The following is a 15114-nucleotide window of genomic DNA, read 5'->3' as shown; positions in this document are numbered from 1 at the left end:
AAAGTGTGCTTACTTTTTAATCATAAATTTTTTATCCGTTGATGTGTATTACAATGAAGATATATTAATGAAACCCACTAATTTATTACGTGAAATAAGAAGTAGGTATATACTTGAGACGGCCCTTAAGCATCCTTGGAGAGGAGTTGTTTTAGATTAAATCAATAAAACGCCCCGAGTGTTGTACCTGATGGTATGGAAAAACAAAACGCGTATGGCGAATTCAATTAAAATTGAGCAGAGAATGGCATTTTTAATAAAAGGGAAGCTACGCAAATATGCCTTTGTGCGTCACTCAATACCTTGCGAATTGCTGCCATCTTCGCGGAGAGAGGTTATGAGTTTTATTTTGTTAAAAAATGATACGTTTATTAAAATGTTTAAAAAATAATGGGAATAAAAACATTTGGTTACATGGAAAACTATTATAAGATAATTGAAACAACACAATATAGTATCAGTTTGTGAAATGCAGAAATGGATAACATTTTAAAGTCGTCATACTTAAAAAAAAAATATTATGATTTAGTTTGATAATATAATACTGAAGTTTAGTTTGATAATATAATATTGATTTCTTATTTACCTGAAAGATAAAGGTTTCAATTTTAGTTCTGCCGTTAAGTTATCAACACATGATTATTTCTTAATTTATTGTTCATTAAAGTTTCATATATGTAGGTACGATTCATACCAGTAGGTATATATGTATATCTATATATATATACATATATAATATAAATCAATGAATTACATTCAAGTTTCTCTTTGAATTTCAAATTAACATCTCCTCATTAAATGCTTGTACATGTTAAAGTATATACGATACGTAAATGTCTGTCGGTTTCTTAGGGCTAATTTCTGGATGGACCGGAGTGAGACTGACGGGAATTTTACTCTTAGGTATTTGATGTCATAACTTAGCTACTTTTAAACCGATTTCAATAAGAAAGAATTTTTCAATTCAACTTAATGCTTGATACCGCACTCTTTCAATTGCGGACTGAGTTTTAAAAAATATTTTTCAAAATCGAAACGTTGTTATCCTGAGGTAGTTGTTTTGTCCCCGAGTCAGGATCTGACTAAGCAGTCTTTCAGAAATCGAATAGAACTCGTAATGGTGATAATGCGTTTTTAAAAAGAGGTTGATAGTGTTGTTAAAGCCGCTGGCTATATTTATTTATACAATAAATATATTCAAATATTCAAAGTATTGGTGAGTCTTGTTTACAGGATATAGAATTAAAAATTTAATTACTTTAAGCAAAAGATACAAACCCGCAGTCGGTAGGATTCGAACCTACGCTCCCAGAGGGAATCTGATTTCTAGTCAGACGCCTTAACCGCTCGGCCACGACTGCTTGCTTGTTATTATTACAAGCGTCAGTGTACAGTTATAAAGTGAGCGGTAGGTAACAGTGCACCACTTAATATTTTAACGAGCACTATAATTCTTATTTATATGACCGTTTTATAACATGCTATTAGCATTTATGTTTTACTTTCACCAAATAAAAAAAATGGCGTTCGACATGTTACGTATGTATGTACGTTGGCAGAAATTAAAACGTTTTAATGAAACGTAAATGAAATTTGTGAATTAATAATGATAAATTATACACAGTTATATTTATGTGATTAAAATAGACTTCGTTTTGGAATGTGAAATTAAAATTAATTTGTTTTTAAATATAATTATATATATATATATGTATAACACCACAGATCTAAGGTAAATTATGTTCTTTTCGTGTTTTAAATATGCATGAATTGAATCGGTAAAAAATTTATTTGATTTTAGAAAATTTAATAGTATTTAATAGTATTATATACGAAAATGTAATTTATTTATATATTATTTTATGATGTATTTTGTGTTAATGTTCAAGATATTTTTTTGCTCTTATCGACAGCTTCAGTTTAATTTTGTTTGTATTTGTAACTAATATTACAGCTTATTTGTTATGTTGAAGCTAACAATTATATTTGCGGGTAAATAACACTACTGTAATCCCTGAGGCAATATTAATTATTCCATAAAATAGATGTATATTGACTCAAAGTAAACTTTTATAATATATTATTTTAGTAACTAATATTTTCGTTCCAAATAAAATTGGTGGAAAATATGTTTCTGATTAATATTTATTTCAGTTTAGATTCAGCTCGGTGCCTCAAGGAAAAACGGTTGATTCTAGATAACTTCACTAACTTATATATTTAAAAATATTATATGAAAAATATTGGTTAATATTTTTCCTATCTTTCATGGTATACACGAGCCACGTTTGTTGTTATCCGAATGTGCTTCAAATTAAATAAGTTTCCAAGTTAAGGCCACTCGAAGGATCGGACATAACTCTCGCCTTAATCTTAAGCCGGACTCAAACTAAAAACAGTCCTACAATAAATACAACACTAAATTAAGGATGTCACTCGGTGAAGCAGGAAATTGGAGATTTGATTTATTTTGAATCTGTTTTATTCTGTTGTATATTTCTTTTATTTCTGATAACAGTCAATAGTAGAATAACAAAAGGAACAAATGTTGGGCTTCGTATATATTATTCACGAGTGTATTACATTCTAAGATGAGATGAGAGACGCGAAAGCGTGTTACAAATTAAATTATTATAAATAATAAATATATTCTATTTTATTTCTAGTAACAAAAAAATCAAATAGTTTGAAGTTTTTAAATGTGAAAATACACAATATTAAAGCTAATACCATAAGCTCAGTTAAGGCTCCCGTTGTAATGGACACACAGTTAAGTACACTTTGATACCAGGCTTACAAGAGGCCTATTTGTTTTATTTACGACTTTATACAGATCTAAGTTGGTTCGTTAGAGTTTTAACCTCTAGCATCTGGCGATTAGCGGCTAACGATCGGAACTACTAGCAAAACAGATAAATAACGACGACCCTTCTGCGTAACTAATTAAGAACATCTGATTGAGAACTGTTTACTGATTCTTATGTGTTGATATAAACTTAAAGTTACTCTCGAACATGTTACAAAAGAATAATCTGATATGTTTTAATGTCTACAAAACATAAATGAAACCTTGTATTCAAACAATATAATCAAAAATAATCACATATGCATTTGGTCTACTATCAATATATATCAATTGAAATTTGATATGCTTAGAATTTGAGATTACGGATATTATTATAGAATACTCGGAATACTAAGAATAGAATACGAATAGTCTGACTTGTGTAAATACGGTTTTATTTAAACAAATGATATTACAAATTAATCTATCGTGTATGCAGGTGTCCTCACAACTTGAATTTGTTCAACTAATGAAGACGTTACAAAAGAGGATTATTAAAAGCGAAACCGAAGCAAACATTATATCAAAATATAATTATATATTATACCATTATTGATTTTCATTTTGGTTATAGTAATATTTTTTCGTGGGATTCAATTTAAAGTAGGATATTCTACTGTCACATATCAAAGAGACTCATCCGTCTTGTAAGTTTTTTAATCGTTACTATGATATTTATAGTAGGTAATACATATAAAACGAAAGTATTTTAAATAAAAAGGCAAAAAAGAAATATGTGACCACCCAGTTTTTTTTTCTACCAAAGGGGGCAATCGAGCAGACGGCCTATATGATGGAGGTAGTACCGTCGCCCGTGGACATCCGTAACATAGATTTTTGGTTGTGTTGCCACCCTTGATTTGGAAAGAGGGGGAGAAAAAGTTGGGAAAGGGAAGGAAAAGGGAAAGGGCACCAGCTCCCTTACTCATCGGACGAAAGATAGCCTTTAAAGACTACTTCACGCCGATCTTCTGTGAGAGGCTGGTACTTCCCCGGTCGAGCCAGCCCATGTTCGAGCTGCAGTAACTTGACCGCAGCTAGGCTCTACCACCTCAAGAATAGATAGAATAGATAGGAAGACAAAAATATCGATAAATGTCATAAATATAAAAATAATATTAAAACAGTTTCAAATACGTAAATAAAAAACAGAGTCTGGACAGAGCTTTGTCTGATAAGAGATGTAATGGTCAATAATTATTAACCTCATGTATGTTACATCAAGTATCATAAGTCGTGGGCGCATCTGTGCAATTCGATTGCAAGGAATTCAAAACACTTTACTGAAACATAATTACTTTTTTGTTAGACCAATGTGTTTTTTTTTAATGTCCATACTGCTCAGATTCACTTAGATTCGCTAGTGAATTTCAGTAATTATAACATTACTGTATTTCGTGTATGTACATTAAAAAAATAGTCTTAGCCTTGTATTTAGTTTTCGTACTATGTAATTTTGAACTAACGCATGTAACAAAATAATAGTCATCCAACTTATTTAAAACTGCATTGAAATTAAATCATTATAGATTGTAAACAAGAACGGGTATATGACAAGCCTTAATTTTAAAAATATAGATATACTTAAATGAAACTAGTATTATTCGGATTTACTACGCGGATTTTATTATTTAAAAACTACATAATCCTGACGTTTCGGTTACTTTGCAGCAACCGTGATCACGGGCAGACGAGGTGGCCTGTGATCAAGGTTGCTGCAAAGTAACCGAAACGTCGGGATTATGTAGTTTTTAAATAATAAAATCCGCGTAGTAAATCCGAATAATACTAGTTTAATTTAAATGAATACTCGCGAAAATCTTAGATCTCATTATGTGAACCAGTACGGACTGGAAATCGCAAACAGAATACGCCGGTTGGAGTACCTCATGACGAAGAAAGCCAAATTATTACCATCCTTGAATTTCCTCAAGAGATGCCGGGATCACGACATCATACCAACATGTGTCAAAATATCACCTAAAAAAGACATCAAACTTAGCGGCAGGATACTCCATCAGGCAAGTAAACGGTTACTTTGTCATCTTATTAGACAACATATAGATATACTGCTAATTAAAGTATGATATATAGCAAACTAGGCGGTGTATTTAATTTAAAAATATGAGATATTTTGTCCGTCTAACCACTCACATATCTCAGGAGTTGGCTTGCATTAGATTGGGGACAGTTCCAAAGATTTTAACTAAAGACATCATCTTGATATAACCGAGACCGGAACAAAACTAATATAACGTTAGTTCATTTTACTATTAAGTTAAAAAACAATATTATATAACATTTTAATGCTGTATTTATATAATTAGGGGATAGTGTTGTTTGTACTTAAGAATTTTTATTTTATTTTAATATTTGTAACATGAAAGAGTGGAAAATAAAATACCAAACGATGTACATAAGTAAAATAGTAGACCGTCAGAATTATCCCTGGAGCCCAATCATTTGCTTGGTATTGAGTTTGCTTTTTTCACCAGCAACAAAACGATTGCGGTGTGTTTCGTTTCTTCTATAATGATTCAAAGCTTTTCTGTTATTTGTTATCTCACAGTGTACTTAAAAAAAAATGGACTAAAATTAACCTTTGATTTGTTACTGTTAGCGTTTAAATCATGTACCATTTATATGTTTTTAATTACATAGAATTTATCTTATCTTATCTGCTTGGTTCATAGGAATTTAAAAAGCACTATAAATAGTCTTCAGGTCTTAAGACAGGTGTGTTGACAATACACGTTACAAAATGTATAATACAATGACATCAATTCCATTCTGTTTAGTACCGGATTATTAAATTATGAAAATTAATACTAATAACTTTAGGTCAATCTTGTGGTTTAAGAATTTATTTTTCTCATAAAGAACATACAATGTTCACTTAAATGAGATATTTTACATAATAATTTAACCGACAATTTAGTACAGTAGTAACGACTTATACAATTCAAAAGTGATTAATGTAAGTATTTTTACAATAAGATAATATTTTTTTCTTAAAAATCGTTAAGGATTGTTCATTGTAAATTTCACTAGGTAAGCTATTGTATAGTTTTGCTCCCTCAAACTGTAGTGATCTAATTCCATATTTCGTCCTGGTCTTGGGTAATTCAAGTTTGTGTTTATTTCTAGTGTAATGTTTGTAAGTTTTAGTTCAAAACGTTATTTGTGTGTGTACTGTTTTTGTTAGTATTTTTCTAATTAATATGCATGTTTTAAATTTGTATAACTGGTTAATTGATAATACATTAGTACGTTTGTACAATTCTTTAGTTGACATATGGTAATCTAGATGGAATAATGACTTTAGTAACTTATTTTGCGAGATCTGAAGATCCTTTATATTAGTTTTATATGCACTACCCCAAATCTCAACAAGATATTCTAATAATGGCTTTACAAGTGAATTATATATTATAATACGACTTTTGTGTGGTATACATCGCGACGATCTACGTATTGCCCCAGTGAGTGAATTTATTTTTCCTTGCAAGTGGTCTAAGTGTGCATGCCATGTTAGATTAGGGTCTTCATCTACCAATTGAGAGAAAAGCTGTTTATCCGAGGAATCGATCGCACATAGACTCTCACTAACATTGTGTCATACGCAAAAATATATAATACGAAGTCAAAACATTACTGATATTCAGATTTGTGACACGGTTGACTCCTTATTCAATTGCTACTATTTAATTTTCATCCAAAACTCTATTTTGCCAATGATATGATGTAATATATATTTTATTTCATTATTCAGTTACACCTACATCCATGTGACGTTCTATTTACAGCTCTAAAATAATATTAATATAAAGTTGTTAGTTAATCTCGTTTAAATTAACCAATAATTGTTTCTATCGAGTTATTTTTACACGTTCCTTCCTCATAACATTATGAGGAGCACACACGACACATATATTGAATGTTATGTTCACATTCCTGAACATACAGAGGCGGCTAGTTAACGAAAAAGTAGATGAAAGTGACATCAAATCATTAAAGTGGATGAATCTTACTTTTTAAAGCAGTCTCATCAAAAATTTATAATATTTGGTGTGAAAGTAAGGAAACTTCTGAGGACAAGCATTGCTCTACTGTATTTGGGTCCTTGATATTAATTATTAACTTACACCAATGTTTTGGGTAACCTTGCACAGACCAGCGCTGTGGTATTTCGTCAAAATGACATGAATAAATTATTATTATGATTATTATTAAGTCAGTTTAAAAAAGATTTGAATTGATTACTAGTGATTTTTATACAAGGAGAGTCTTTCTTATTACTATCATCAAATTTTATCTACATCGGTCCAGTGTTTTTTTTTAATTCGTTAGTTTTATTTCTATGTGCCCAAACGTCTCCGTCTACCATTTGCTGTCTCAAGCAGACGTTATCCCTTTGTTAAACAAGCAACCTCGTTAGATGTATCCGTCACTTATATCGTAAAATAAAATTATTTATAACAAAAAAGAAAACTAATTTTCAAAAGAGTTACTGAATAGTCAAAAAAATAACTTACCACAAAGCAATAGGTAGTTTGATGAAGTCTGTCAAAATTATTAAATAAAAGAGTGAGGCAATAACTAGGTAAAGATACTATGAATATCTAATAACAGAAGTTAAAAAAATATGTTCAAACTTCAAACGTTCTCTAAAAACAAACATTTCGATTATAATATGTCTAATTGCTACTTCCGATGTTGAGTCTCATTTGGAATTGATACACAGTTTTATTCCGATTGTTGTCTGACTCATAATTCAAATCTTCCGTAGCGATCGTTTATTGTTTTCAGCAAGATATATTTTAAAACTTATACTTTATACAGTTTCATCACTCTCAGTACTGTTGGTTGGTATTAGGACTTAAAAGCAAAAACTTATACTAAACTTTAACAAGCTTAACTTCTCCTCTATTTCGTAGACGTATATAATATTTGCTTTATCGATACGATATTATATATATAATTTTACGATATAAATTCTTATTACCTAATTTTATAAACTGTCCCCTCATACATGAAAGTTGTTTTTATAAAATACTAGCGGTCGCCCAAGGCTCCGCCCGCGTGAACGTCTCTTGCCGCTGCAATAAGCCTACCCAGTAAAGACACGGACAGCAAAATGATTCCCAGGTCAAATCACAGACACCTACACTAACATCGACGACGCAGTCATTATCCGCAGGCTGCATAGATTGTCTTTATGTGGATGTAAAGTTGTTAATGATGAAAATATTTAAATGTAATTAATACTTAGTTTTCACTTCTGCCAGCAGTCCCGGAGCGCAACCCGTTGTTTTAGGGTAGATAACTAAAGCGATTATTGTAGAGCTTCAAAATCAGTAGGAATCATAGGTTATCTTGGTATATGTAGGTTATCTTGGTATATGCTTATTCTAGTAGTAGTAGGTGGGTAAGTAGTAGGTAGGTAGTGCACTGCGTCCTCGATGTTAGTGACGGTGTCTATGGATTTATAGCACTTAACTTCACCCGGTACTTTCTGCATAATTAAATTGTTTATTTCGGTGACTGTTTAATTCCGGGGAGAAACTATTGCTCTACAACACAGCCAACGAAAAGCATTTTGATGTAAGTTTTCGCTGCTTGGATATATAGCATCTATTTATCTAAATTATGGACTATTTCGCCTAGAGACTCATCCAATGTAACCGCATAATCGGTGCCCAAATTTTAAGATGGAAAAACTCCATCTCCAAGTTTCAACAGCTATAATAACCGTCTTCCCCTGTCACAAATATTATAGATACTATAGTGGATCGTAGGACCAATGTAGCTCAGAAACTCTTTTGTGTAAAACTATATCCCTGGGACCTTTGTCTTCATCGACCAATACAACGGCTACTTCGTTTACAGTGGGAGCATTATATCTGCTTCTGTCTGTGGAGTGCGATCTGAATAAATAATTAACTTTAAATTATCTGAGGAGTTAAGTTCTAAGTTTTGTTTAAAAATTCGTATATACACGTTGTTAGGTTCGGCCGCCCATTTCTTTGTAGAGCAGTTAGAGCAGATCTTATTTATGACCCCGATTTGAACGGACGCATGTTGTGATTAATCAACCTGCGGATCATATCTGAAAGCCAGTCTATTTAGCCAGTCTATTACTGTTAGCTGAAATTTGATTTCGAACTGTATTTGTGGACAACTGATGTCTCTCTGCCTGAGCTCTAAGTCGCTGCAAACGCTCGACACTCAACTTTTTTTTCGCTCAACTAAGAGGTCCTTATATTTTATTCATGGAGACGTTGGGAACGCTTCAGCCTCGACTCTTGAGCGCGTAATTCGTTTTCGTTGCGTTCGTTGCGTTTTCAGACTTTGTTCGGCAAGGCGTTGCGAACTTTCAGGTGAAGATTCTCCCATACGACGTATTCTTGATGCCCGTGCTTGAGAATTTTATTTAGAAAGTTGAGACCTAGCTCTCTTAAGCATTTTCAAAAGTTAAAAAAATGTTAATAGCGTGTAATATTCTAGCTCTGAAAAGAACTTTTGTTATCCCTGAGAAGAACTATTTAATATTCTTATTCAAAACCAAAAGTCCAATTTTAATCATTCAAATATTATCTACATAAAGTGTACTTAGTAATAAAATAATTTATTTTGACAAGGATAAAAATAAATGCTTTTAAATGTAGACTAAAAAAATTCAAGATTTAAAAAAAAATATGGTTGTTGTGCCTCACTCGACATAGATAGGTATAGTGTGTTGCAGAGTTATTTATAGATATTTATAAGATCTACGTTTCATTACAATATTTTAAGGTTCTATCTTTTATAGTTTGGGCAGCGTAGGCAAAATAAGTAACTTTTCTGGTTGATTTTTCACACCTTGTGTCCGATAAACCCAAAAATCTTACGGAACTCTATTTTTTTTTAATAAAACCTAGCCTATGCTACTTGTGAATAATGTAGCTTTCGAACTTTGAAAGAATTTTTAAAATCAGTCCCGTAGTTTTTGAACCTATTCATTACAACCAAACAAAGTTTTCCCTTTTAATAATATTAGTATAGAAAATATTTTCGTTGTTCCTAGTGTCTGAAAGGACAGGAAGTTCGTAAGTGTAAAAACATATTTTATCTTATTGTTGCACGGTTTGATTTGTACTGAATAAATTAATTTTGATAAAAGTTTTACTAAATAATTTGATATTTAACTTACACAGTAATCTTCATCTTTTTCTTTTAAATACTTCAGAACCTTTTGAGTTAAATTTATGTTTTCTTGGTAATCTAAGAAAACAGTTTTAAATTCGAATCAAAAACATATTTTATTGAAATATTAAATGACTACCATTTTATTTGTCATGATAAAATAAAATCAATAATTAATATTCTATATAGTTTAAGTTTGTTGTATTTACATACTATGTATGTTAAACTGAATATAAACTATTATCTACAAATAAAATATTTTTATTTATATCTTCATATATATATTCTGTGGACTACAGTTGTTTTGTTTTTACAACATTTTATTTGTAATAATTTTAATATGGCATTTTCGGAATGTTTGATGCTAATGATCAATAAAAATCAAAGTAAACTATTGAAATATTGAAAAAAAAGCCGTTAAAATAAACAAAAAATTACAATCCGCAGTCGGTAGGATTCGAACCTACGCTCCCAGAGGGAATCTGATTTCTAGTCAGACGCCTTAACCGCTCGGCCACGACTGCTATATGACTTAATGCTTGTAGAGATCGTGTTTATTTTTCAGATGTAAATTTATAACTAAAATTAATGTAAATTAGATTATTTAACATTTTTATGTTTTAGGTACGATAAAAATAGACTTTTATCACAACCTTGTGACGATGCATTTAAAGAAACAAAAAGTTAAGTTAAACGGCGCTACCATCAACCAATGGGCGTTATATTTCAGTCACGTTTAATGTGATATAATAAACGCCTTTCACTGGTTCCCTCGCAAATTTTTGAAACACATACAAGATGATATGAATATTACATTTGAGATAGGCTTCTAACCCAAATTGTATCACTACCAGTTTCTTTAGTTAAGAACTCAGCTTATTTTTTATCAAAATAGACGTAAGAATTTCTTTTTATTTTGCAGGTGTAGTAACAATAAATAAATTATATGTCTGTATTTTATTTCACTTTAATAACAAATTATAATACATTAACGTTTTGTTAATTTGAATGTATTAATATCTTAAATTTGGGAACCAATTTTGAAATGTAACATTTTATCGCTTCCGTAATTGACAATTTGTATTTGTGTTAAATTTTTATTTTTATTTTTCCGGGACAGAATTAAAAGAAAGAAAATAAATGTTAATCCGGTTTGGTTGTTAATTTTTAGAAGGCCCCAAGAAAAATAACTTTCAATACAGGTTTATTTGAATTAAGGAACATTTTCTACCACCGATCTCAAAACAAGTGTTTGCACGGTCTCTAGAAAGTCAACAAACACGCATTAAGTCACACATTATGAAAAATAAACATACAGAAAGTTTGAGGAAGTTCAGGCGTTTACACAAAGTCAGATTTAGAGAAATGCGAGCTTTCAAAGTTGACGCATAATTTAAGTCTGAGAGAAATAATATTATATTTGATTAATTATACCATTACAATTACGTAAAACATTCATATTATAATTATGTTATTCCTGTCTGTATTCTTTTGATAAAACATGTCCTTTGTTTTAGAATTGCTTCCTTTGCTTTGGTTAAATAGAAAAATCGTAATACTTTGGTGAAAATAAAACTTATTACACTAAAAGGTTACAGTAACTAAACGCTGAATCCTTACAAATTTCAATGGGACGTAAGGTAACTTCCGAAGTTAGCCTCTCCTGCGTCTAGACCAATGGAGTTTCTGGTCCATTTAAACTATAAAGGCAGCATTGTAGAAATGTCCGGTGTATTGCCAAGAATTGCATACCTTACAATTACCTGGACGTTGAGGTCCAGCCACAGAAGCCATCAGAGAAGGCTGAATACATAATCCGGAATACTTGTTGCCTCTAATAAAGAGATTTTCTTGGCAGTTAGGAATTTGTAGTCAGTTGTATGACTCTCAAACAGAAAGACTTCTTCCCAATGGCCTTAGAACCATCCTCACACGCTACCTCTTGGAAAACATGTTTGAGGGTAGGCTAGGCAAAATTATGCTTTGATTGCTGACTTTACTGACAAAAGATGTAAGTTGTAAATTTGTGAAAAGATCAATGGTAAGTCCTGTGATTTATTTATAACAGCATAAAAAATATTTTATTCTTATAACTTTGGATAATATACTGCAGCTTCAGGTCTAACTCCACTAGTTCTCGTAACGAACTATTTGCTTCGATGCTTACTTCCTACCAAGAAGCCAAATTTTCATAATAATACAATAACAACAAAGAAATAACACGTTTCGAAATTTTCAAGGCTATAAAAATATTCACATATTAAAACTATATACGTTAAACTTTATATAGGTTGTCCAGAAGCAACGAAGTCATAAGTACTCGAACTGAAATATTTTAATAAAAAAATAAGGTGGTATGACACAGGTTATTTATTTAAGCGAAGACCTAAAAGTCCACACAAAGACCGGCTATCGTAAACATTAATTGCCGATTCTTGCAATATAACTACAATATAAGTTAAGAGTTCTTATTGAATCAATTAAGTGAAAAATTATAATAAAATGATAAAACAATTACCATTTTTTTATTTTTTTTCTTTTGTTTTTACGTAAATACCTACGTAAAAACGTTGGCATACAACATTTGAACCGTTTTAGGTAATCTGGAAGAAGGCTAGAATTTTATTTATAGGTTAGTCAGTGATAAAAATAAGGTTTTTTTTTATTATAAGTATCCAAATAACCGTTTGAGATGTGTTTATGAAATTTATAGCACACATTATCTCGCAAGTCTTAATGTATAAACCAAATTGACACGTTTATCTAAAATAGTTTTTAGTTATAAGTGAGCCAGAAGTGGCTCCAAATGGTTCGTGTAATAATACACACGGTGCTGTTCGCCAGTTCTGTTCTTTGAGCTTGGCTAGAGTGTATTCATTCAGGCCTCAACGAGGTAGAGAAAACTTTTACTGGGAAATCCAAAGATAAATATAGCTGGAATAGGAGGCGGATATTAAACCACAAAGTTAGAAAACAAAACCATAATTGTGCTAACGTATGCTGCAAATGAGAGCCCCAACAGATTTGCCCAGCCATTACTTTCAATAACTCTAAACTATGAAGACTGTTATGCTCGGAGGTTCAGTGAGGAAACTAATCTGAAACATAGTAATTCGTAAGCAAACTAAAGTAACAAACATAGCTTAATGGCATATCAAGCTGACATGGCAGTGGGCAAAACACATATTCAGAGGAACAGGCCATAAGGGCAGAAAGGTTCTAGAGAGGAGACCGCGAACCGATAAACGAAGGGCAGAGCGTCCTGTAGTATTGAGTGGATTGAAGAAGAAAAGTTGAAGATCGAGCTTAGTAGCCTTTTACGTCAAAAACCTTTGTGCAGCTTTACGGTTAAGGTTAATGCGAAAAATTTTAATAGGAACAAAAATCAAAGCAGACGTTTAGACGTTTCCGTGATCAAGGTTGCTGACAAGTAACCGAAACGTCGGAAGTATGTAATTTTTTAAAATGATAAATACCCGTAGTAAATCCGAAAAATATTAGTTTTATTTAAATGAATACTCACGAAAGTCTCAGATTTCAAAATCGAAGTGTCCTATCTAAGTGTAGAGGACCGAGTATTGTGGCGCAAAATTGGGAGAGGCCTATGTCCAGCAGTGGACCAAGAGTGGCTAGATGATATGATGATGATATAACAAGCGATCCGTTTAAGAAAGTAAAGTACATTTAAATAAGCTATTACATACTATTGGGAAACAAAAATTACTCGCAGAGAGAAAGGTTGAAGCTCTCAATAAAATTGTATGATTTTACAAACAGATCATCGTATAGCAGTCGTGGCCGAGCGGTTAAGGCGTCTGACTAGAAATCAGATTCCCTCTGGGAGCGTAGGTTCGAATCCTACCGACTGCGGGTTCATACTCTGTTTTACATTTCTTTTTAATGAAATATTCAGGACACAATCAGCGATCGATGCGACACCTAATAATATATAGATGAATATATCTAAAAGTAATTTTTAGTTTCGTGAAAATATTTTTGTAGAAAAATTTGGTTATAGCTACAGTAGAATTATTTTCTTGTCCATTTCTTAGAAAGAGAGCTAAAATGTAGCAGTTTTATTTTATATCTAAGGTTTTATATTAAAAGAATAAAGTTATCTATACTTGTTTTCGTGCATCAAAAACACCTAAATACAATATCATTCAAATACTTCAAATTAAAATCGAGAACAAAAAAATAACCGGATTTAATTCTGAACGTTTGAGACATTATTAACTTACAGAATAATAAATATAATAATAAAACGTTTAAGGGATTATCAGTTTTATTAAGAGACTAAACAAAAGAAAGGGCGCTTAAGCGATGGAGCTGCGAATAAAATCATCCTCGATGATGAATCAGTTTCCGAGTAAGTTTTTACAGATTGTGGTAACGATAACGATAATTTCGGATCCTGGGCAAATCAAATGTTATTGGAAAAATATTCTATATACATAAGTTCATTGAACAGCCTGCTTAATAAATTGCGTGACACTTGCTTCTCATAAGCTCTTTAATATTCTTCATTAAACCATCTAAAGCTTTTAATTATTGTGGCGTCTCAAATTAGCCACTAATACTTTGAGATTACGTCTAATTCCACGTCACGTACTGTGATATTTAACGTTTGTTTAAGGAGACATCGAATCCAACAACTCCTTTTATTTAAAAAGAATCATCATCATTTCATAATTACTATGAATTTTAAAGTCTAATCCCCGCGGCAGAAACAACGTATAATATGTAAAAATATATACATTTATGATATATATGAATAGAAGTTCTCAAAGTAATGAAAATATATCTAACAAATATTATTCTTATAATGTAATTGTTCCCATAATCTCTTTAATCCCACGTTGGAAATTTGTTTAAAAGAATAATTAATTAAATGAGAGTTGCTTTGTTGTCCTGTTTGTTTTGAGTGTGAAATGAGCTCAGCACAGACAACAACAAACATACATTAAGTCACACATCAAAAATAAACAAAAACACATGTTCGTGTTCCGTAAAAAGTTTGACAAAGTTTGATCACTTCCATAAAACGCAGAATAACCGAATCAGCGCTTTAAAGCTGAAATATA

At 31.4% G+C, this 15114-nt stretch overlaps 3 non-coding genes across 3 annotated transcripts; 1 reads left to right on the top strand and 2 right to left on the bottom strand.

Moving 5' to 3' along the window:
* Positions 1-1279: 1279 nt before the first annotated feature.
* Trnas-aga (transfer RNA serine (anticodon AGA)) lies at positions 1280-1361 on the bottom strand. Its single transcript has one exon. It is a non-coding gene; the product is annotated as a tRNA-Ser (tRNA).
* Positions 1362-10472: 9111 nt separating this feature from the next.
* Positions 10473-10554, bottom strand: Trnas-aga (transfer RNA serine (anticodon AGA)). The gene has a single exon. It is a non-coding gene; the product is annotated as a tRNA-Ser (tRNA).
* Positions 10555-13818: 3264 nt separating this feature from the next.
* Positions 13819-13900, top strand: Trnas-aga (transfer RNA serine (anticodon AGA)). Its single transcript has one exon. It is a non-coding gene; the product is annotated as a tRNA-Ser (tRNA).
* The last annotated feature ends 1214 nt before the right edge of the window (positions 13901-15114 follow it).

The sequence above is a fragment of the Danaus plexippus genome, chromosome 2, assembly GCF_018135715.1.
Source record: "Danaus plexippus chromosome 2, MEX_DaPlex, whole genome shotgun sequence".
NCBI lineage: Eukaryota > Metazoa > Arthropoda > Insecta > Lepidoptera > Nymphalidae > Danaus > Danaus plexippus.
Note: the sequence above shows the minus strand (reverse complement) of the source record. Positions and strands in the feature narration are given on the sequence as shown.